Genomic DNA, 24013 nt, shown 5'->3' with positions numbered 1-24013 from the left:
TTCTTTCAGTGGGTTTCTCAGCGGGGAGCCTACTCTCCTCCCTGGATCACTCTTCCCTACCCTTTTAACTTGGCTGAGGTCTCCAGCCCTGGCTTTTCCCCACCTGAGTCTGGGTAGGCCCCTCTCGGGCAGGCTCCCCTCCCTTTCTTCACTCTGAGCATCCCAGTCTGCAGGATACTGCCTGCTTGCCTGCCTCCCACCCGCCTGTTGGTTCAGCCGGCAGGAACCACGCCTGGGTGGTCCACCTCGGTATCCCAGGGCCAGCCCTGCGCCTAGCTAGCTCTGAGCAGGTGTAATCGAGCGTGGAGTAAGTCATGGGATGAGTAAAAAAAAAAACCTGTCACAGGAAAGGACCGGCGGGGCTACACCCGGGAGCTAGAAGCTGCGGTGGCAGCGTCGGGGGCGAGGATAGCGGCGGGTGGGGAGATAGGGGAGTGGGTGGTGTGAGAGGCAGTCCAGCAGGGCACTGTACCGAGGACTGGGGCTGGGCGCGATCAGCACCAGGGGCGGGAGGTCGCCCGCCAGCCGCTGGCCCGGGAGCAGGGGGCGGCATCTAGAGCCACTGGCTACAGCCGGCCGCCGGGAGAGCCCTCCGCTCGGGCCCTGCTGCCGCCGCCTCAACAAAAGTACCGTGGGGACCACCGCCGCGGCCACGCGAGCTCAACCCCGCGCTTCGCTTTTGGCCCCTCCCGGCTACCGTTGCTCTCTACAACTCGGCGCTCGCGACCCGGAAGAGCATTCTCCTTAGCAACTGCGGGACGGCGGCGGCGCTGGCCTCCCGGGAGCCACGGTGAGGCCTCCCCGCCCCCCGCCCCCCGCGCCCGCGCGCCCACGCGCCCACCTCGACCCCTCCCCAGAACCGACCCCGGGGCTGGCCTTCAAGGCCACCACGACCCTTCCGGTGAAGTGGGGGCACCTGCGCCGGCGGCCAGGCGCAAGTGCTCTCTGTCTCTGGTATCAATCCCCCGGCCCTGGCGTCGACCCTGCCCACCCCACGACCCCAGCTCAGGGCCCACCTGGTCTCCCAGGCCCGGCTCCTCGCGCCTGAGCCCCGCCGGCCCTCCCTTGTACCCAGTATGATGCCCCGGGAGGAAAAGCAGAGTTAAACAGCCTGTTGCTGTCGAGGGGACGCTTCCCGAGGTTTGGGTCACCTGTGGACGCGTTCTGTTGGGTCCCGATACAGATGTTTGGGATTGACAGGGGAGGGGCGCCTTAGGATTCTTGAGCAGCAGCCACTTTGATGTAATACTTGATGTTTGCCTGTTGCTTTGCACCTTCCAGCGTGGTATACTTTTATCTGCTTCGTTGATCGTGGAGACTCATTTAGTTCAACATTTCGAACTGATCCATTAGCTGGCGATTAGCTTTCCGGTTTTTAGTTTATTTGTGCTGTGCTGAGTCGCGTCGGAGTCTTTGCGACTCTATGGACTTGTAGCCCGCCAGGCTCCCCTATCCATGGGGATTCTCCAGGCGAGAGTACTGGAGTGGGTTGCCATGCCCTCCTCCAAGGGATCTTCCCAACCCAGGGATGGAACCCAGGCCTCCCGCATTGCAGGCGGATTCTTTTACTGTCTGAGCTACCAGGGAATCCCAAGAATACTGGAGTGGGTAGCCTATTCCTTCTGCAGGGGAACTTCCCAACCCAGAAATTGAACGGGGGTCTCCTGCATTGCCGGCAGATTCTTTACCAGCTGAGCTACCCGGGAATTTTAGTTTATTTAGTCTTCTTTGAGTTAGATTTTGTGTCTTAACATTTTTCTACAGAAGGAACTCTCCTTAGGACTGAGTAGATTTGGGGAAAAAAGACTCAAGTGACATTTACCACGTTGAAAAAGTAGGGACAGGTGTTAATATCTCTGACTTACATTTGAAAACAATTTCAACACAATAGTAAAATCCCAGCTGGCCTGTTTCCGACACCCCCCCTCCCTCCCGCCCAGAAATTGACAAAGTAAAATTTGTATTAAAATACAAAAGACTGAAAACCTCCCTTAATTGAGTTTGAAGCAGTGGGACTAAGGATGCTCTAAGCCAGCGGTCCTAATCTTTTTGGCACCAGGGACTGTTTTCCTGAAGGTAATTTTTCTGGGTTGTGTGGATGGCTTGGGGTTGATTCAAGTACATTACATTTATTGCGCATTTTATTTCTAGTATTACATTATGATGTATAATGAAATGGGGCTTCCCAGGTGGCACTAGTGGTAAAGAACCCGCCTGCCAAGGTAGGAGCTGTAAGCTAAGACATGCGGGATCAATCCCTGGATGGGAAAGAACCCCTGGAAGAGTGCATGGCAACCCACTCCAGTGCTCATGCCTGGAGAATCCCATGGACAGAGAAGCCTGGAGGGCTACAGTCCATAGGGTTGCAAAGAGTCGGAAGTGACTTAGCATGAACGCACACATAATGGAATAGTTGCACATGTAATGGAATAGTTGTACAACTCAGCATAATGCAGAATCAGTGGGAGCTCTGAGCTTGTTTTCCTGCTCCTGGATGGTCCCATCTAAGGGTAATGGACAATGACACCTGAAGTGTGTTGCTTATGTCAGTCTACTTCATAGTCTTGTTTTGGTTCGAGCTCCTGTGAGAATCTGATGTGGCTGCTGATCTGACAGGAGGTGGAGCTCAGGCTGTAATGGGAGCGATGGGAAGCCGCTGTAAATACACAGGAAGCTTCGCTTGCTTACCGGCTGTTCACTTCCGGCTCTGCTGCCCAATTCCTAACAGGCCACAGACCCGTACCATGAGGTTTGGGGACCCCTGCGCTAAGCCTCATTCAAACATTATTGGGTAACGACATTATAATTAATCCAATGGTAATTATACTGAGGCATATGAACAATTTTTGGAAATATTATTTGGGACTAAAATGCAGGAGTTTAGATATCAAAATCCATTATTCGAAAGAGTATAATTTTATTTCAGTTCAGTAAGTATTTATTAAGCACTTAGAGTGTTGCTCAGTATTTGCTTAGAGACAGAAGGGCCAGGGAAATTTATACAGGCGTCTGAGTTGACTTTTTTGTTTTTTTTGAGTTGAATAGGGACTTTAGGCTCAGTTGCTTTGGGCGTTCTCCAGGATTCATTTGTGAAGATGCACAAACTCCTAAGGAGACATTCTGTGATATATTATTATTTTCTTATAGATTTGGTGCCCATTCACTTATTCAACAGGTATTTGAGTGCTTAGTTGGTACTAGGTGCTGAGTTTAGCATTGGAAATGGGGGAGAGTGAGTGCATACAAGATCCTTGTGCTCAGCAGATGCCATCAGATTAACCACACAAATGTAAAACTGCAACAGTGACAAGTATTTGAGTTAGGGAAATCCCAGAAGTTAACATTTGAACTGAGATCTGGAGGATGCACAGGAAAGGAACAATGTTCCAGTCAGAACAAACACAAGGGTAAAAAGACCCTGTGATGGCAGGGTTCATGGAGATGACTGGGGACTTAAGGTACAGGCCTGTGTATGGGTCAGGAAGCGTATAGAACAACCTGGGGGGTGAGGGGGCTGGAGAAGTGGGCCAGAAGGTGCTGGGCCTTGCAAGCAGGTAGAAGAGTTTTTCTTTATTCTTGGTGTAAAGAGAAGCTTCCATACAGTTTTTTAAAAATTTAATTTAATTTTAATTTATTTGGTCACGCCAGATCTTAGTTGTGGCACACAGGATCTTTGATCTTTATTGTGGCATGTGGGATCTAGTTCCCTGACCAGGGATTGAACCTGGGCCCCCTGCATTGGGAGCACAAGAGTTTTAGCCATGGACTACCAGGGAAGTCCGTGTACAGTTTTCTTTAGCGACTTAGACAACATTGTGGGTGGGGATGGCACAATTAGATTGTGTTTGACTAGCTTGCGTTGTATTTTATACCATCACTTAGGGTTTGTATTGTCTTCTTTTAGTTTTCTCGCTCCTTCAGTTTTATTGTAGTTAAGGAAACCTGCATGTACCATTAGCAAGGCATGTCTACTTTTTTTTTTCAATTAGGGAAAAAAGGAATTTTAGAGATTAGGACTGCACACTGAAGTTAGTCAATTTGAAATATTTTTGCATTAGTATGACTGCCAGGGCAGTCATAATTTCTAATGTCTAATAATTTCTAGTTTCTGTGACTCTCTTTTTTTCTAACTGTAGCTTAAAAAAATGCATAGTCTAAAATTTACCCTCTTGACCATTTTTTTTTTTTTTTTTGTAATAAAGTTTTATTAAAGTATAAAGGAGATAGAGAAAGCTTCTGATATAGGCATCAGAAGGGGGCAAAAGACCATTTTTAAGTGTACAGTTAACTATATTTACACTTGTGTAACATCGCTCACCCTTTTTCATCTTAAAAAAACTAAACTCTGTACCCATTGAGCAATTCCTTGTTTCTCCTTCCCACCACCTCCTGGCAACCACCATTCCACTTTCTGTCATCATGATTTTGACTTCTCTAGATACTTCAGAGAAGTGAAATTATACAAGGTGTGTTCCCTTGTACCTTCATATTCCTCCTCTGCACTGTCCTTCCTTCTCCCATCAGTCAGTTCAAATCCTGCCTATCCTTATCCCTCTTGTTATGGCATGTATTTGCCCATGGCATGCACACTTGGGTTCCCCTGCACAGTATGATGAAAAAGCTGTCAGAAAAGAAGAAGAACACATTAAACTTTTTAGCTTGACTGATTTATTTTGAGACAAAGATTTGTGCTTATTTGTGAGTTTTATTACTGCTCAGTGGTTTTGAAAGAATCACATTTGTACCACATTTTATAGTGTTCACCTCGCAACACTTACAGACCAGTTGATTTTAGGTATTGGAATGGAAATGATTTTGAGGTGGCTCAGTATTTTAAGTACAAAAAAGGTATGGCAAAGGATTTTCTTGTGTGGGGGAAGATTTGTAAACTTTTGTTTTCAGTTTCCCCATTTATCCCAAACTTTGGTTTTCTGTAATGTTGGCCAGGCTTAGAGGATCAGCCTTATAGGATCCAAGTTGTAGAGTGTCCTTTAATTTTAATCTTCAGAAGTATTTTGTTTTCTCTGGAGAGTTTCTGTAGGAAATGAAGCTAGTTTTCATTCAAATACTAAAGAGCACATGTGCAAATCCCGCTATGGGCCTGGACTGGTTCTGTGAATCCCTCTGCGGTCCAGCCATCTGTGCCATTATTGGTGATGTAAAGGAAGCGCCAAATTTGCCTGTTACTCCAGGTTTTTCTTGACTTCCTACTTTTGCATTCCAGTCCCCTAGAATGAAAAGGACATCTTTTGGGGGTGTTAGTTCTAGAAGGTCTTGTAGGTCTTCATAGAACTGTTCAACTTCAGCTTCTTCAGTGTTACTGCTTGGGGCATAGACTTGGATTACCGTGATATTGAATGGTTTGCCTTGAAAATGAACAGATATCATTCTGTCGTTTTTGAGATTGCATCCAAGTACTGCATTTCGGACTCTTTTGTTGACTGTGATGGCTACTCCATTTCTTGTAAGGAATTCCTGCCCACAGTAGTAGATATAATGGTCATCTGAGTTAAATCCACCTATTCCAGTCCATTTTAGTTCATTGATTTGTAGAATGTCGATGTTCACTCTTGTCATCTCCTGTTTGACCACTTCCAATTTGCCTTGATTCATGGACCTAACATTCCAGGTTCCTATGCAATATTGCTCTTTACCGCATCGAACCCTGCTACCATCACTAGTCCCATTCACAACTGGGTGTTGTTTTTGCTTTGGCTCCATCCCTTTATTTTTTCTGCAGTTATTTCTCCACTGCCTCCAGTAGCACATTGGGCACCCACCGACCTGGGGAGTTCATCCCTTAGTGTCCTGTCTTTTTGCCTTTTCATACTGTTCATGGGGTTCTCAAGGCAAGAATGCTGAAGTGGTTTGCCATTCCCTTCTCCAGTGGACCACATTCTGTCAGACCTCTCCACCATGACCCATCCATCTTGGGTGGCCCCACACGGCATGGCTTAGTTTCACTGAATTAGACAAGGCTGCGGTCCATGTGATCAGATTGGCTAGTTGTCTGTGATTGTAGTTTCAGTCTGTCTGCCCTCTGATCCCCTCTCTCAGTGCTTACTGTCTTAACTTGGGTTTCTCTTACCTTGGACGTGAGGTTGCTCTTCATGGCTGTTCCAGCAAAGTGCAGATGCTGCTCCTTGCTTTGGATGTGGGTTAGCTCCTCTTCCAACAACGCAAGAGAAGACTCTACACATGGACATCACCAGATGGTAGACACCAAAATCAGATTGATTATATTCTTGCAGCCAAAGATGGAGAAGCTCTATACAGTCAGCAAAAACAAGACTGGGAGCTGACTGTGGCTCAGATCATGAACTCCTTATTGCCAAATTCAGACTGAAATTGAAGAAAGTGGAGAAAACCACTAGACCATTCAGGTATGACCTAAATCAAATCCCTTATGACTATACAGTGGAAGTGAGAAATAGATTTAAGGGACTAGATCTGATAGACAGAGTGCCTGATGAACTATGGATAGAGGTTCCTGACATTGTATAGGAGACAGGAATCAAGACCATCCCCGAGAAAAAGAAATGCAAAAAAGCAAAATGGCTGTCTGAGGAGGCCTTACAAATAGCTGTGAAATGAAGGGACGCGAAAAGCAAAGGAGAAAAGGAAAGATATATACATTTGAATGCAGAGTTCCAAAGAATAGCAAGGAGAGATAAGAAAGCTTTCCTCAGCGATCAATGCAAAGAAATAGAGGAAAACAATGGAATGGGAATGACTAGAGATCTCTTCAAGAAAATTAGAGATACCAAGGGAACATTTCATGCAAAGATGGGCTCAATAAAGGACAGAAATGGTAGGGACCTAACAGAAGCAGAAGATATTAAGAAGAGGTGGCAAGAATACACAGAAGAACTGTACAAAAAAGATCATGACCCAGATAATCATGATAGTGTGATCACTCACCTAGAGCCAGACATCCTGGAACGTGAAGTTAAGTGGGCCTTAGGAAGCATCACTGCAAACAAAGCTAGTGGAGGTGATGGAATTCCAGTTGAGCTGTTTCAAATCCTGAAAGATAATGCTGTGAAAGTGCTGCACTCAATATGCCAGCAAATTTGGAAAACTCAGCAGTGGTCATAGGACTGGAAAAGGTCAGTTTTCATTCCAATCCCAAAGAAAGGCAATCCCAAAGAATGCTCAAACTACCACACGATTGCACTCATCTCCCACGCTAGTGAAGTAATGCTTAAAATTCTCCAAGCCAGGCTTCAGCAATACGTGAACCGTGAACTTCCAGATGTTTAAGCTGGATTTAGAAAAGGCAGAGGAACCAGAGATCAAATTGTCAACATCCATTGGATCAGTGAAAAAGCAAGAGAGTTCCAGAAAAAAATCAATTTCTGCTTTATTGACTATGTCAAAGCCTTTGACTGTGTAGATCACAATAAACTGTGGAAAATTCTGAAGGAGATGGGCATACCAGACCACCTGACCTGCCTCTTGAGAAACCTGTATGCAGGTCAGGGAGAAACAGTTAGAACTGGACATGGAACAGCAGACTGGTTCCAAATAGGAAAAGGAGTATGTCAAGGCTGTATATTGTCACCCTGCTTATTTGACTTATATGCAGAGTACATCATGAGAAACACTGGGCTGGATGAAGCACAAGCTGGAATCAAGATTGCTAGGAGAAATATCAGTAACCTCAGATATGGAGATGACACCACCCTTATGGCACGAAGTGAAGAAGAACTAAAGAGCCTCTTGATGAAAGTGAAAGAGGAGAGTGAAAAAGTTGGCTTAAAGCTCAATATTCAGAAAACTAAAATCATGACATCTGGTCCCATCACTTCATGGCAAATAGATGGGGAAACAGTGGAAACAGTGTCAGACTATTTTTCTGGGCTCCAAAGTCACTGCAGATGGTGATTGCAGCCATGAAATTAAAAGACACATACTCCTAGGAGGGAAAGGTATGACCAACCTAGACAGCATATTAAAAAAAGCGGAGACATTAGTTTGCCAACAAAGGTCCATTTAGTCAAGGCTATGGTTTTTCCAGTGGTCATGTATGGATGTAAGAGTTGGCCTATAAAGAAAGCTGAGTGCTGAAGAATTGATGCTTTTGAATTGTCGTGTTGGAGAAGACTCTTGAGAGTCCCTTGGGACTGCAAGGAGATCCAGCCAGTCCATCCTAAAGGAGATCAGTCCTGGGTGTTCATTGGAAGGACTGATGTTGAAGCTGAAACTCCAATACTTTGGCCACCTCATGCGAAGAGATGACTCATTTGAAAAGACCCTGATGCTGGGAAAGATTGAGGGCAGGAGGAGAAGGGGATGACAGAGGATGAGATGGTTGGATGGCATCACTGACTTGATGGACATCGGTTTGGGTGGGCTCCTTGAGTTGGTGATGGACAGGAATGCCTGGCGTGCTGCGATTCATGGGGTCGCAAAGAATTGGACACCACTGAGCAACTGCACTGAACTGAACTGAAAGGAAGCGCAGGCAGAATTCTTGTTACCTCTGTTAGACTGAGGGTGGTGGGAGCTACACAGGATGCTCCTCTGTGTTGTGTCACAGGAGGTGGAGGATTTGACAACAAGAACTTTTCAGAGAGCATTTAATTTGGAACCGTAGCAAGAACTGGATGCCCCAGAGCTGCAATTAGGTGATTAACCCATAGATTTAGTCAAGTGCAGTCAGCCACTAGTCTAAAAACACTTTTCCCCCCATTTTTAAAAATTGTGATAAAATACACAAAATCCAAAATTTGCCATCTTGTTCATTTTCCGTGTGTTGTTCAGTGGTATTAAATTTATTCATAATGTCTTGCAGTAATCATCATTCACCTCCAAAACTATTCATCCTGTAAAACTGAAACTCTTTACCCATTAAACCATGACTTCCTATTCTTCCCAGCCTCTGGCAGCTATTCATCTACTTTCTGTCTCTGATCTTGAGTACTAGAAGTACCTCATAACAGTGGAATCACACAGTATTTGCCTTTTTGTGCACCAGTTCTCAGGGTTCCGGCTTCCCTGGTGCCTGCAATGCGGGAGACCCAGATTCGATCCCTGGGTCGGGAAGATCCCCTGGAGAAGGGCACGGCACTCTGCTTTAGTATTCTTGCCTGGAGCATCCCATGGATAGAGGAGCCTGGCAGGCTATGGTCCATACAGTTGCAAAGAGTCGGACACGACTGAAATGACTTGGTGTGCACGCACTCATGAACCATGTCTGATTGCAAAGTCCATAATCCTTCCACAACTCTGCATTGTGCATGCTAAGTCGCTTCAGACTCTTTGTGACACTATGGTCCATAGCTCATCAGTCTCCTCTGTCCATGGAATTTTCCAGGCAAGAATACTAGAGTGGGTTCCCATACTCTCCTCCAGGGATCTTCCCGATCCAGGGATTGAACCCGCATCTCTTAAGTCTCCTGCATTGGCAAGTGTGTTCTTTTTTTTTTTTTTTGGCAAGTGTGTTCTTTACCACTTGCAGAAAGAAATGGCAACCCACTCCAATATTCTTGCCCGGAGAATTCCATGGACAGAGGAGCCTGGTGGGCTGTAGTCCATGGGGTGGCAAAGAGCTGGACATGACTGAGCAACTAATACTTTCTTTACCACTACCACCACCTGGGAATCCCACACTGAATCATCCTACTTCTCTAAATCAGGTTCTGATTTCAGCATGAATGCTAGATACGTCAGCATCAACCTAAGATCTAAAGGAACCGTAAGGAAAAGGGCAAGTAATGAAGTAGGTGGATACAGTAGGAAGTCACCTGTTTCCTGTGGTTTGAAGAATCCTTCAAATGAAGGACAGTAATTGTTGGCGTATTTGATAGACTTGAGAGCTTGGGTGCCCAAACCAGGAGGAGGCAGGAAGTTATATAATGCTAACTGAGGAACTTTGCTCCTTAGGTTCCTCTGCAGGCTTCCTTTCGGAGAAGGCAATGGCAACCTACTCCAGTACTCTTGCCTGGAAACTCCCATGGACGGAGGAGCCTGGTAGGCTGCAGTCTGTGGGGTCACTGGGAGTCGGACACCTGAGTGACTTCACTTTCACTTTTCCCTTTCATGCATTGGAGAAGGAAATGGCAACCCACTCCAGTGTTCTTGCCTGGAGAATTCCGTGGACAGAGGAACTTGGTGGGCTACAGCCCATGGGATCTCAAAGAGTTGGACACGACTGAGTGACTAACACATACATTATTAGCAGGAAATACTTTTAATGATTGAATACAAACCAGTTTGGATCATGAAGCATTATTAATTATTGGTTAAGACCATGTCTTTACAAAGCTGGTTTACTGAGATATAGTCAACATATATAAACAATACTTATTAAAAATTTACAATTTGTAAAATTTTGATAGATATATGTGCTTATGAGACTGTCATCACAGATAGGATAGTGAACATATCCATCACCCCCAAAACTTTCATTACATCCTTGGCTCCTTGACCACCATCCAAGACAACCACTGATCATTCTGTAATTATCTATTAATTTTGTTTCCTAGAATTTCCTAGAATGTTATATAAATGGAATCATATAGTTTATGGTTATACTTCTTTCACTTAGCATAATTATTTTGATATTCATTCTTTAGTATGTCAGTAGTTGATTCCTCTTTAATGCTGAATACTATTCCTTTGAAGGGATATACTGCAGTATTGATACATTCACCTATTGTTGGACATATTGGTCATTTCCAATTTTTAGTTGGTAACAAATGATGTTGTTATGAAAATTTGTGTACCAGTCTTTCTGTATAGATATATACTTTTATTTCTCTTGGTTAAGCACATAGAAGTAAAATGGCTAGATCATGTGGTAGGAACAGACTTAACTTTTAAACAAACTGTCAACATTTTTCAAAGTGGCTGTACTCTTCTGCTTTAACACCAGCAATGTATAAGAGGTCCAGTTCCTCCATATCCTCGCCAACACTTGGCACAATTGCACTCATCTCACACGCTAGTGAAGTAATGCTTAAAATTCCTCAAGCCAAAGGAAAAAAAAACCTTGGTTGACTACGAGGGCTACTCCATTTCTTCTAAGGAATTCTTGCCCACAAGAATTTAATTTAATTTAATTCATCTGAATTAAATTAAATTCACCCATTCTGGTCCATTTTAGTTCACTGGTTCCTAAAATGTTGACATTCACTCTTGCCATCTTCTGTTTGACCACTTCCAATTTGCCTTGATTCATGGACCTAAGATTCCAGGTTCCTATGCAATATTGTTCTTTACAGCATCGGACTTTACTTTTATCACCAGTCACATCCACAACTGGGTGGTGTTTCGCTTTGGCTCTGTCTCTTCATTCTTTCTGGAGTTATTTCTCCACTTTTTTCCAGTAGCATATTGGGCACCTACTGACCTGGGGAGTTCATCTTTCAGTGTCTTACCTCTTTGCCTTTTCACACTGTTCATGGGGTTCTCAAGGCAAGAATACTGAAGTGGTTTGACATTCCTTTCTCCAGTGGAATTCCTTTCTCCAGTTTTGTCAGAACTCTACACCATGTTTTCTCCTAATTTCTTTTTGTTCTCTTAAATGATGACTTTTAAAGAACAGTTCTTAATTTTGATGAAGTCCAACTTAACAATTTTTTCTTTTATGGATTCTGCTTTTCTTGCTTAAAAACTTTCTTTGCCTATTTTCAGAATAATATGTTTGTGATATGTTCTAGAAGCTTTAGTTTTAGATTTTACTTTTAGACATATATCCCTGGTGGCTCAGATGGTAAAGAATCCGCCTGCAATGCAGGAGATCTGGGTTCGATTCCTGTGTCAGGAATATCCCCTGGAGAAGGGAATGGCAACCCACTCCAGTATTCTTGCCTGGATACTGCAGTATCCACCAAAGAAGCCTGGTGGGCTACAGTCCATGGGGTTGTAAAGAGTCTGACGGGACTAAGCGACTAATACTTTCACTTTACTGTAGACTTGTGATCTACTTTGAGTTAATTTTTATACATATAGTGCAAGGTATGGATCAGAGTTCATTTTTTAAGTATATGGAATCTGATTGTTCTAGAACTGTTTGTTGAAAAGACTATATTTTCACTGAATTCCCTTGTACCTAGGTTATACCTCAGTTGAAAATTTATGTATATATTTGGTTCTGTTTCTGGACTTTTTTGTTTTCATTCATCTGTTGGTCTGTATTGATGTCAGTACTACACTGATTTGATTACTATAGTTTTATAAAAAAGACTTGAAGTCAGACAGTGTAAGTCCTTCAGCTTTGCTGTTGTTTCCCCAGACTTTGGCTTTTTGAGATCCTTTTCATTTCATATTAATTTTACAATCAACTTGTCAGCTTTTCAAAAAGATCTGCTTGAGAATTTGATTCAGGTTGTATTGGCTCTATAAATAATTTGGGGAGAATTGCCATCTTAACATCTTCCAACACATGAACATTTATTTAGGTTTTCTATACTTGCTGTTAGCAATATTTTGTAGTTTTCACTGTGCGTATCTTGTACGTCTTTTGTCACAATTAGCTCTATGTATTTTGTATTTTTGATTTTATTAAAGTGATGATTTTTAAAAATTTATATTTTTGACTGTACAGAAATATGATTGATTTTTGTGCATTGATTTTTCTCTGTCAGCTTGTCTATGCTTACTCATTCCAGTAGATTTTAATATAGATTTCGTTGGATTTGCTACATAAAGATTATGTCATCTGGGAATACAGTTTTACTTCTTCCTTTTTAATATTTAATTTTTTCTCTCTGTGCTGGCTTTAATTTCCAGTACAATGTTAAATAGAAGTGGTGGAAGTAGATATATTTGTTTTATTCTTGATCTTAAGAAGAAAGCATTCAGTCTTCAACTACTAAGTGTGATGATAGTTATAGGCTTTTGGTATATCTTCTTTGTCAGTAAAGAAGTTTCCTTCTCTTCCTAGTTTGCGAAGTGTTTTTTTAAAACCAGAAACCAATGTTGGATTCCATCAGATGCTTTTTCTGCGTCTACTGAGGTGGTCATATGTTTTTTCATTTTTAAGTTGTTAATATGGTCAATTATTGGGTTGGCCAAAAAGGTTTTACTTCTACATATGTGATCAATTCCAGTATATGTTGTTATTATTACTCATAAATAATCAGTTGTCTTTTAAGCAGACTTAAACTTTAAGGATAAAATTTTTATATTTACCAATAAGTTACTTTTACTAGTTCTCTTCCTTTTCTGTAGATCCAGATTTGCATCTATTACCATTTCTTTCTGCTTTAAGGACTTCCTTTAGTTTTCATTTTTTTAACATTCATTTGTTTTGTTTATTTATTTGGCTCTGCTGGGTGTTGTTTTTGGCATGTGGGATCTGTGAGCCCTGACCAGGGCCCCCTGCATTGGGAATGTGGAGTCTTAGTCATTGGACCATCGGGGAAGTCCCCCTATTGCTTTTCTTCAAGTTTACTAATTTTTCATCAGCAGCGTTTAATCTGCTCTTAATCCCATCCAGGGTAGTTTTTTTTTTTTTTTTTTTTTTACTGTGGGCATCATCATTTTTATTTTTTAAAGTTTGCTTTGGATCCTTTTTTTGTCTTCAACTGTCTCTTGACAAGTTCAGTTTTTTCTTTAACTTTTTGTTTTTAAAATTAGCTCATTTATTTTGGCGGCTCTCAGGTTTTGTTGCTGTGTGTGGGCTCTCTCTAGGTGTGGTGCGTGGGCCCTGCACTGCAGTGGCCTTCCTTGCTGCAGGCCTCGGTAGTCGTGGCGCGTGGTCTCAGCAGTTGCGGTTCTGGTGCTCGGGAATGCAGGCTCCGTAGTCGTGGTGCAGGGACCTAGTGGTCACCACACACACGGGATCTGCTACGACCAGGGTCGAACCAAACCAGTGAAGTCCCTTTAACTTTTTAAACACACAATTCTCATAACTACTAGTTTCCTTCCTCTTCTATTATTCTTATATATTTCTACATTCTCTTTTTTCCTTTGTCTGCTCCTCTTTCTTACATGCACACAGTCCACACATTATACTCTGTTTATTAATGAAGTAATACAAAATACATAATAATTTCCCTGTTTTGTGTATTTGTATATAGGCTTAAGAAAGCTAAGTAGTTTGGTTTGGTCAAGGTTAGGTAGTTAATGTTCAGGTGTAACTCTATGGCTGATTCATATCAATGTATGACAAAACCCACTGAAATGTTGTGAAGTAATTAGCCTCCAACCAATAAAAAAAAAAAATCCAGATTTTTCTACGAGTTCTGCTCTTCCATTACTCCTGCTTCAGTACCGGGGATAAGACAAGTGTATGACTAAAACAGAAGTAAGAGAAGGGATGGAACCATAAAGAAGGATTATGAAAGATCATAAGGGAGTGTATAGGTCATAAAAGACTTCCAGGAACTCAGGAAGCATTTGGGATGAGCATTCATGGAAAGGTGAGATTTTGCTTGTTGCTCTAAGGAGGGTGAAACATTTGAGGAGAGAAGAGTGTATTGCAACATGTGGGGTTTGGAAGAGTAAGGCATGTGTTTAGCTGAATTGTGTATGAGTGTGGAAAGCAGACAACTAGGGAGGTTAGACTGAATTGTGGAGTGTTTTTGATGTCTGGCTTTAACAGAGGTTTTTAAAAATATATTTATTAACTGTTTCGGGCCCTGGCTGCAGCGTGTGGACTCTGTAGTGGTGGCATACCCGCTCAATAGTTGCAGTGCGTGGGTTTTAGTTGCTCTGCAGCATGTGGGATCTTAGTTCTCAGACCGGGGATTGAACCTACGTCCCGTCCCCTGCATTGCAAGACAGATTCTTAACCCCTGGATCAGCAAGGAAGTCCCTAACACAGCTTTTTTATGTATCTTGTCATTTCTGATTCAGAGATGTAGACTTTGCAATTTCCCTTCATTCCTTAGTACAGTCTTGCACATAATTCATTTCTAGGTTTATTGATTGATTAATAATTTTCTTACATAGCACTCTTCAGTTCAGTTGCTCAGTTGTGTCCGACTCTTTTAAGACCCTATGGACAGAAGCACACCAGGCTTCCCTGTCCATCACCAACTCCCAGAGCTTGCTCAAACTCATGTCCATCGAGTCAGTGATGCCATCCAACCATCTCATCCTCTGTCGTCCCCTTCTCCTCCTGCCTTTAATCCTTCCCAGAATCAGGGTCTTTTCCAGTGAGTCAGTTCTTTGCATCACGTGGCCAAAGTATTGGGAGTTTCAGCTTTAGCATCAGTCCTTCCAGTGAATATTCAGGACTTGTTTCCTTTAAGATTGACTGGTTTGATCCCCTTGCAGTCCAGGGGCCTCTCAAGAGTCTTCTCCAACACCACCTTCAGTTCATAGCACCCTTCAGTTCAGCTCAGTTGCTCAGTCATGTCCAACTCTTTGCGACCCTATGGACTGCAGCACTCCAGGCCTCCCTGTCCATCACCAACTCCCGGAGTTTGCTCAAACTCATGCCCATTGAGTCGGTGATGCCATCCAACCTTTATTAGTACTTGTGATTGCATTGCTTGTTGTATAAGAAGTCTTAAATCTTGTGTTCATAAAATTCCTTCCAAAGAAGTCAGCATACTTTAGGCTAATTCATTTATTGATTGTGTCAGCAGTCAGCTTACCATACCCTAAGAGTATCCCACTTTCTCAGGCATCTAGAATCCTGCTTCAGCTTAAGGGTCATTGTATAATCTTGTATTGTTCTAATGAAAGGAATGCTCAGATGACAGTGTTGTGGGCAGAGCCCAAGCCTGTTTCTTTGGTACTTTTTTTACTTCTGGCTGGTAGGGAGGAGTACATGTGATACTGTCTTTGAACTCACAACTGCCCACCACATGCAGAATTGGTCCTGACACTTCAAGTGCTCAACTGGACTGACTCTGATCTTTGTATCTCAAAGGAATTGAGAGCTGAGGTTTCATCCAGCATTTCATTATGTTTCAGATGGTTAAAAAATAATTAATGGAAAAATGTCTTCTTGTTCAAGTCACATCATTCTTCTTGCAGGCCTTTTAATTATCTTCAGCAAACCTTTTTACTCTTCAGTTCTGACAAGTGCCCTTCTTTCTGGAGCCCCCTGAAGTGATCACTAGTGGTTCTCAGTGAGTTTCATCAAAGAGCACACACATGTCTTTTGCTGTAAACCCTCTCTACCCCTATGAATTCCTCGTTAATGCAGCTTCATAATAGAAGATGAAAATCAAGGATTTTCTAACTCCCTATCAGGTGACTGGGCTTCCCTGGTGGGCTCAGCGGTAAAGAATCTGCCTGTAGTGCAAGTAGACACAGGTTTGATTCCCTGGGTTGGGAAGATCCCCTGGAGAAGAAATGGCAGCCCACTCCAGTATTCTTGCCTGGGAAATCCCATGGACAGAGGAACCTGGAGGGCTACAGTCCATGGGGTCGCAAAGATTCAGAGACAACTCAGTGATTAAAACCACCACCAACAGGTGTCTAGGAGTTATTTTCTAGATTTGAGTATGAATGGAGCCTCGTTGTTTTTGATTTGCATTTTTTAATGACTAATGACGTTGGACGTCTTTTCATGAACTTCTTGGCTATTAATATATCTTTTCTGAAAGAAGGTCTATTCACATTCTTTGCCCATTTTTTCTTCCGTTTGATTTTTAAGATCAGCTTCTTAGTTTCTGTAAAAAAGTTGTGACTGGAATTCAATTGTGGTTGTGTTGAATTTTTTGACTAATTTGCAACTAACATCTTTATAATATTGAGTCATTTTAGGCAAGAGCAGGATTTATTTGTTTAGGTCTTGTATATTTTTAAAAATAATTTGAAAATTTAAATCAAATCTTGTATCAATCTTATTAATATTGGTTCTAGAGGTTTTTTTTTTTTTTTTTTGGCCTCGCCGGGTGGAATTTGAGATCTTTGTTTCCTGACCAGGTATCTGACTTGTGCCCCATGCATTGGAAGCACGGAGTCTTAACTACTGCACTGCCGTGGAAGTCTGAATTCCTCAACATTTTGTGATTTTGGTTGTTACTTAGAATTGATCTTTTATCCTCTCATATTTTTAAATTAGTTATTGTGGGCATATAGGAATTTTGTTGATAATATTTTGTTGTTGAATCTGCCTTTTCTGTCATTCTTGCTGAAATCATTAGTCTTAATAATTTGTGAGTTTATCCTTTGAGATTTTTCAAGATGTGCAATCATATTATCTGTGAATATTGAAAACCTCTTAAATTACTGAACCAACTTGATTTATGAGAAAGCACAATTATTTTTAGTCAACAAATTTAGATTGTTTTTATTATTAGTGAATAGAGTTAAAAATATATCTGTACATGTATGTGTATATCTAATGTTGTTTGACAAAAGTAGTTCATGTTCTTATAAGAAAGAAAAAAAATCAAACATTACTAAAATGTATGCATTAAAGTGAGAATCCTTAGTAATCCTATTTTCTGAAGAGAATGGTCTTTATGAATGTGCTGTGTCTGAGTGGGAGTTTCCTTTCTTACACTTTGGGAAGCAAAGACAATTAAAGAGATGGTTCATTGCTAGACTGTTGACATTTTTAGGATGGTGTAGGTCAGTGCCATTATTCACTTGAGAACTTAATGCCCTGCTGTTTTTGGAATGAAAATGTTATGAGAGAGTTGAATTTATATTAAAATACGGATGAAAGAAATTCTTCTTTTTCTTAAAATTGTATGCCATTCTTTCCTTCTCTGATAGGCTCCATGCTCTTCAAGAACTATGAAAATAATTTATTTTTCTCTGTCCTTTTTGCTTCTTAACTGAGGATGTTTCTTATTATCCTGGGAGACCTGGAACTTAGCAGGAGTGTATAAAGACTCTGTGTAAGGACTGAGACACGGGCTTGACTTTTACGTAGGATGCACCACACAACAGATCCACCTGGAGGAAATGGATTGGGCTGATGGTGGTTTAGCAGCAGCTCGAATTTGAAATGGGGGCTCATATGAGAGGCCCTGACTAGAAATGGATGGATTAAATGTGGTTCTACTCTAGAATGAGCTTCACTGACTGTGAAATTGGAATTCATAGGGGAGAGAAGCCTCCTGAAGATGCTTCTGAGGTTTGCAGAATGATGCACACTTAGAGTCTCCTAGAGCTGATTGAAGGGATTCTAGCTCCTGGCAAGATGGAGATTCAGAACTGGAAGAAACCGTAGATCCTCATTTTTATACCTGGCTTAGGCTTGTTCCAAGTACTTGAAGCTTTGGGGAACTGGAAAATAGATTTGAATCGGCTTTCTAGAATCTTTGGGTTCTCAAGTGAAGTGTGGACTGAATACTGAGGAAGAGCAAATCAGAGGAAAATAAACACAGTACTTAATGGGGGAGAACTGGGAATACGTTGTTTTGGAGAAGTTTATTAGAGGTACATGGTCATTATATTCCTGGGGAAAAAATTTAAGTATTAAAAAATCATTGCAAATGACTTATGTAAACAATTTAAAAGTATATATAAATAGAACAAAATTCTTTTTTTTACAAAATTTTCTATTTGATTATTTCCCTGACAGTTATTCAGTTCAATCACTCAGTTGTGTCCAACTCTTGGCGGCCCCATGGACATTGATTATTAGTGGAATATAATAAAAAGACTATTGACTTTTATATACAGATCTTCCTTATGATGGGGTCCTTGTTCAGTCTCTAAGTCACATCCGACTCTTTGAGATCCCATGGACTATAGCACACCAGGCTCCTCTGTCTTCCACTATCTCCAGGAGTTTGCTCAAATTCATGTCCGTTGAGTTGGTGATGCTCTCTAACCATCTGATCCTCTGGTGTCCCCTTCTTCTCCTGCCTTCTATCTTTCCCAGCGTCAGGGTCTTTACCAATGAGTCGGCTCTTCGCATCAGGTGGCCAAAGTATTGTAGTTTCAGCTTCAGTCCTTCCAATGAATATTCAGAATTTATTTCCTTTAAGATTTAGTGGTCTGATCTTGTAGTCCAAGGGCCTCTTAAGAGTCTTCTCCAGCACCACAATTTGAAAACATCAGTTCTTTGGCACTCAGCCTTCTTTCTGGTCCAATCCTCACATCCATACATGACTACTGGAAAAGTCATAGCTTTGACTAGATGGACCTTTGCTGGCAAAGTGATGTCTTTGCTTTTTAATACTCTGTCTAGGTTAGTATAGCTTTTCCTTCAAGGAGCAAGTGTCTTAATTTCATGGCTGCAGTCACTGCCTGCAATGCTTTTGGAGCCCAAGAAAATAAACTCTGTCACTGCTTCCACTTTTTACCCTTCTATTTGCCATGAAGTGATGAGACTGGATGCCATCATCTTAACTTTTTGAATGTTCAATTTCAAACCAACTTTTTTACTCTTCTCTTTCACCCTCATCAAGAGGCTCTTTAGTTCTTCTTCCCTTTCTGCCATTGGAGTGGTATCATCTGGGATTACTTCTCAATCAGTGAACCAGAGAAGTTGCTCAGGTGTGTCCGACCCTTTGTGATCCCATGGACTGTAGCCTACCAGACTCCTCCATCCATGGAATTTTCCAGGCAAGAGTACTGGAGTGGGTTGCCATTTCCTTCTCCATTATTGCACCTAACCTACCTAACTGGGCTTTCCTTGTGGCTCGGTTGGTAAAGAATCTGACCCCAGTTTGATTCCTGGGTCGGGATGCCCTGGAGAAGGGAACAGCTACCCACTCCAGTATTCTGGCCTAGAGAATTCCATGGACTGTATTATATTAGTCCATGGGGTCGCAAAGAGTTGGACATGACTGAGTGACTTAAGTCACTTAACTTCACTTAACCTATCTAACTAACATCATAGCATAGCCTTGCCACCTTAAATGCGTTCAGAACACTTATATTAGCTTTCAGTGGGTGCAGAATCTGACACAAAGTCTACTTTATAATAAAATGTTGAACAGCTCATGAAATTTATTGAATGCTATACTGAAAGTGAAGAACAGAAGGGTTGTCTGGGTCCAGAATGATTGTAAGTGTATCAGTTGGTCACCCTTGTAAGGGTGTGGATGACTGCTTGTTGCAGCTCATTGCTGCTATTCAGCATCACAGTTGATCATCTCCCATATAGTACTAGCCTGGGAAAAGACCAAAATTCGAAGTAGAGTTTCTACAGAATGTGTGCCGCTTTCACACCGTTGTAAAGTTGAAAAACCCTAAGTTAGTCAGTTCCACATAACAACCATCTGTGTTGTATTTGGACACTACTGAACTCATATTGTAATACTTTATCACTTGATTATGTTGGATTTTCTAGGTAGACAATGATTTCATTTATAATTGATCATTTTGTCTCTTTTCTAATAGTTATGTTATCCTTTTTGTCATATAGCAATAGCTAGCTTCTTTAGAACAATACTGAATAACAGTATTATAGCTGGCAGCCTTTTCCTGTTCTTGGAATGCCTGTAGTGCTTTACCATTATTCATGAATTATTTTCTGTGGCTGTTTTTCGTCTTAACTTTTATCCTTTTTAAACTTCACTTTTAAATTAGGCTGTTTATTTTGAGGTACTTGGGGAATCACATGGCAGTTGTAAGAAATAATAGAGAGAGATCCTGTGTGCGTTTCACCCAGTTTCCTCTTGTTGAGCTATAGTATAACACAACTCAGAAATTGATTATCAATACAACTCACGCATCTTATTGCAATTTTACCAGTTTTACTTGTACTCTGTGTGTGTATTTCATTCTGTCACATCTGTAGATTTGTATGATTACCACCACAGTCAAGACAGAGAATAGTCCCTTCCCGACGATCTCTTGTCTTACACTTTCACAGCCCTAGTCATTTCCCTCGCTTTTTGCCTCCCTGAACCCTGGCAGCCACTAAACTCTCTCTCTCCAATTTGTTGTTTTAAGAATGCTTTGTACATGGAACAAGATACGTAGTATATAACCTCTGAGACTGACTTTTTTCACTCAACATAGTTCCCTTGTGATTTCTCCAGGTTGTTGCATGTATCAATACTTTGTTCCTTTTTACTGCTGAGTGGTATTCCATGGCATGGATGTACCATCACTTATTTAACCATTCATCTGTTGAAAGGCAGCTGGGTTGTTTTCAGTCTTTGGCTGTTATGAATAAAGTTGCTATAAACATGCATATGCAGGTTTTTGTGTGAATCTAAGTTTTCAATTCTCTGGGATAAATGCCCAAGAGTGCATATACCCTTTTTGTGCTTGCTCACCCTCCCTCTCTCTCATCCTCTACACACACACACACAGGCACACACACATATATAAAATAAAAATTTTCTTGAGCTTCTTGAGATTATTGTGCATGATTGCACACGATTATCCCTAAATACTTCAGTGAGTATTTTCCAAGAGTAGGGATATTTTTTACACACCTAAAGAAAAGTTACCAACTTAGTTCATTTAACATTGATACAACTTTGATCATCAGTTCAGTTCAGTCGCTCAGTGGTGTCTAACCCTTTGCGACCCCATGGACTGCAGCACGCCAGGCCTCCCTGTCCATCACCAACTCCCGGAATTTACTGATATATGCCCTCTATTACAAGTTGTCGGTTGATCCAGTGAAGTCTCTTTCAGAATCTTTCCCCCTCGAGGACAGGATCTGTTGTGGGATCACACGTGGTATTTAGTTGTCATGTTTCTCATGTCTCCTTTAATCTGGAACAGTTCTGTAGTCTTTTTTGTCTTTTATGACATGATAGTTTTTGAAGAAGACAGCCTTTTTTCTTTTTAAATATGATGTTCCTCATCTGGTTTGTCTGGTGTTTCCCCATGATTAGATTCAAATTATGTATTATTTTTGGTCTGAATGCTACATAAGCAGTGTTGCTTCCTTGAGATAGATCTTATCATATCAGAAGAAAATTTCTTTTTAGTCCTAGTTACTAAGAAGTCTTAATTAAGAATGGGAGTTGGATGCACATTGTTAGAGCTTGGAGTTGAGGCTGTTGGCTGGCCAATGAATTCACAGATGTAGGTCGTGTACTGTGTGAGTGTCAAGGTGTCTGGCCCAGAGAGTGGAGTTTGATAGTAATCCTTGCTCCAAGTATAAAGAAAAGGAAATGGATGTTGGGCTTGATCAGTGCCTTTTGTCTTTTAGCTTGATGATGGCTTGGTTCCATTGCATTAATTTACTATACAGTGAATATGTTAACAGAGTTCTTAATGTTAGAATAAACATTCTATACCATGCATGCATGGAATATAATTTTAAAATTTACATGTTGGATAGATTTTTTATTTTATTTTGGGTTTTGCAATTATGTTCATAACAAAAATTCTTCTGTAATTCTGTATGTGAAAGAGTGTGTGTTCTCTCTTTGTCACACTTGGTAGCAGGTTTATTATTTATCCAAAAGTTTTTTTAAACCCCTCTCTCTCCCCAGCAGTTTAAATGACACTGAAATTACCTGTCTCTGAAACTATCTGAACCCGATGCATTTCAGGGAGGGCTTGTGAGCCTTTGGCAGGATTTTTTAGTTTCTTTTCTGGTTAAAGATCTAATATAGGTTTTTACGTCTTCTTGGGCTTCCCTAACGGCTCAATGGTAAAGAATCTGCCTGCAATGCAGTAGACACAAGACCTAATGTGGGTTCCATATCTGGGTCGGGAAGATCCCCTGGAGGAGGAAATGGCAACCCACTCTAGTATTCTTGCCTGGAAAATTCCATGGACAGAGGAGCCTGGTAGTCTACAGTCCATGGGGTTGCAGAGAATTGGACATGGCTGAGCAGAGCAGAGCCTCCCTGAGGGGACTTTTTCATCTACAGAATTGATCAACTCCGTTCCATGCAGCTACCCTACCCTTTGCTCTTTTGTGACTATAGTTATAGTCTACTGAAACTATTTTTGCTTATGTATTTTTCTGCTATATTCTGTGTTCTTTTAAGGGCAGACTCTGTGTCTTCATCTTTGCATATAGTGTTAGCACACTGCTTGGCTCCATAGATTCTCAAATGCTTGTTGAATGAGTACAAGGCGTATTTAGAGGACTATGAGAAAATTGGTTGAAACAGAAGGTTCTTATAGGAGTATGCTGGTTGTTGAGTCGAGAAGGGCTAGCAGAGATGATGGAGCAACTTGAGTGTTTGGCTGAGGGGTTCGGATTTTGTCTTTAGTTACAAGACAGGTAGAGGACAGAGACAAGAGGAGAGAAGGTCATTTATTATTGTTGTGCTAAAGAGACTGGTTAAAATGTCATTATAGTATTAAAATTATTTTTATTTTTTTAAAAATCTTCTTGTGTGTGTGCTGGTTTATCAAATAAAGTTTGCTGCCAAGGTAGAATAAATAGTGTTACATTAATAATGTGTGCTTAGTCGTTTAGTCGTATCTGACTCTTTGCGACTTCATGGACTGTAGTCTACCAGGCTCCTTTGTCCAGCGGATTCTCCAGGCAAAAATACTGGAGTGAGTTGCCGTGCCCTCCTCCAGAGGATCTTGCCAGTCCAGGTATCAAACCTTCTTTACCCTCTAAACCACCAGGGAAGCCCATGAATACTGGAGTGGGTAGCCTATCCCTTCTCCAGGGGAACTTTCCGACCCAAAAATCAAACTGGAGTCTCCTGCATTGTGGGTGGATTCTCTACTAGCTGAGCTACCAGGGGATGATTATTGAGTGCTTACTGTCTGCCAGGTACTGCTCTGAGAACTTTGCATATTTTACCTCATTTAATACTCAAGACAGCTCCACATGCTAGGTTTTATTACTGCCCCTTTTAGATAGTGAAACAGGCACAGAGACATTAACTAACTTGCCGAAAGCCACAACTTTTAAGTAGTAGAAAAGGATTCAAACCTGGGCCTTTTGGCTTCAGAAGTCTTTTAACCACTAAATTCTACTTTCTTCCATTAGCCTTTTAGCCTATTCTAGTAGTACTCAGCTCTCTGGAAACTGGCATTTTAACCTTAAATTAAGAACCAGGGAACCATTCTCTGTGTTAACTGCCATAAGCAAGTATTATTTGACTTGTTTTACAATAGATGATCTATTTAGTAATAGCTTAAATATTTCATCTGTTGCTTCAAGTGAGAACTAAAATTGAGCCTATTCTGCATCTGATTAGCATTTAAGTTACTTTTTGAAAGTATTAAATATTTGAAATGAAGTTCTAAATATTGA

At 41.5% G+C, this 24013-nt stretch overlaps 1 protein-coding gene across 3 annotated transcripts in view; it reads left to right on the top strand.

The window, feature by feature from the left end:
* Window positions 1-650: 650 nt before the first annotated feature.
* Window positions 651-24013, top strand: part of DIS3L2 (DIS3 like 3'-5' exoribonuclease 2) — a 353242-nt gene continuing 329879 nt past the window's right edge. The window contains exon 1 of one of the 3 annotated variants that reach the window (XM_043909690.1): window positions 651-790. The gene's annotated coding sequence lies outside the window, so the exon portion shown is untranslated. Of the gene's footprint in view, window positions 791-9956; window positions 9976-24013 lie in introns of those variants that run through there. The other 2 variants (XM_043909686.1, XM_043909689.1) reach the window with 2 other exon arrangements.

Source organism: Cervus elaphus, chromosome 8 (assembly GCF_910594005.1).
Source record: "Cervus elaphus chromosome 8, mCerEla1.1, whole genome shotgun sequence".
NCBI classification, from domain to species: domain Eukaryota; kingdom Metazoa; phylum Chordata; class Mammalia; order Artiodactyla; family Cervidae; genus Cervus; species Cervus elaphus.
This window is presented reverse-complemented; position numbering and strand designations above follow the sequence as displayed.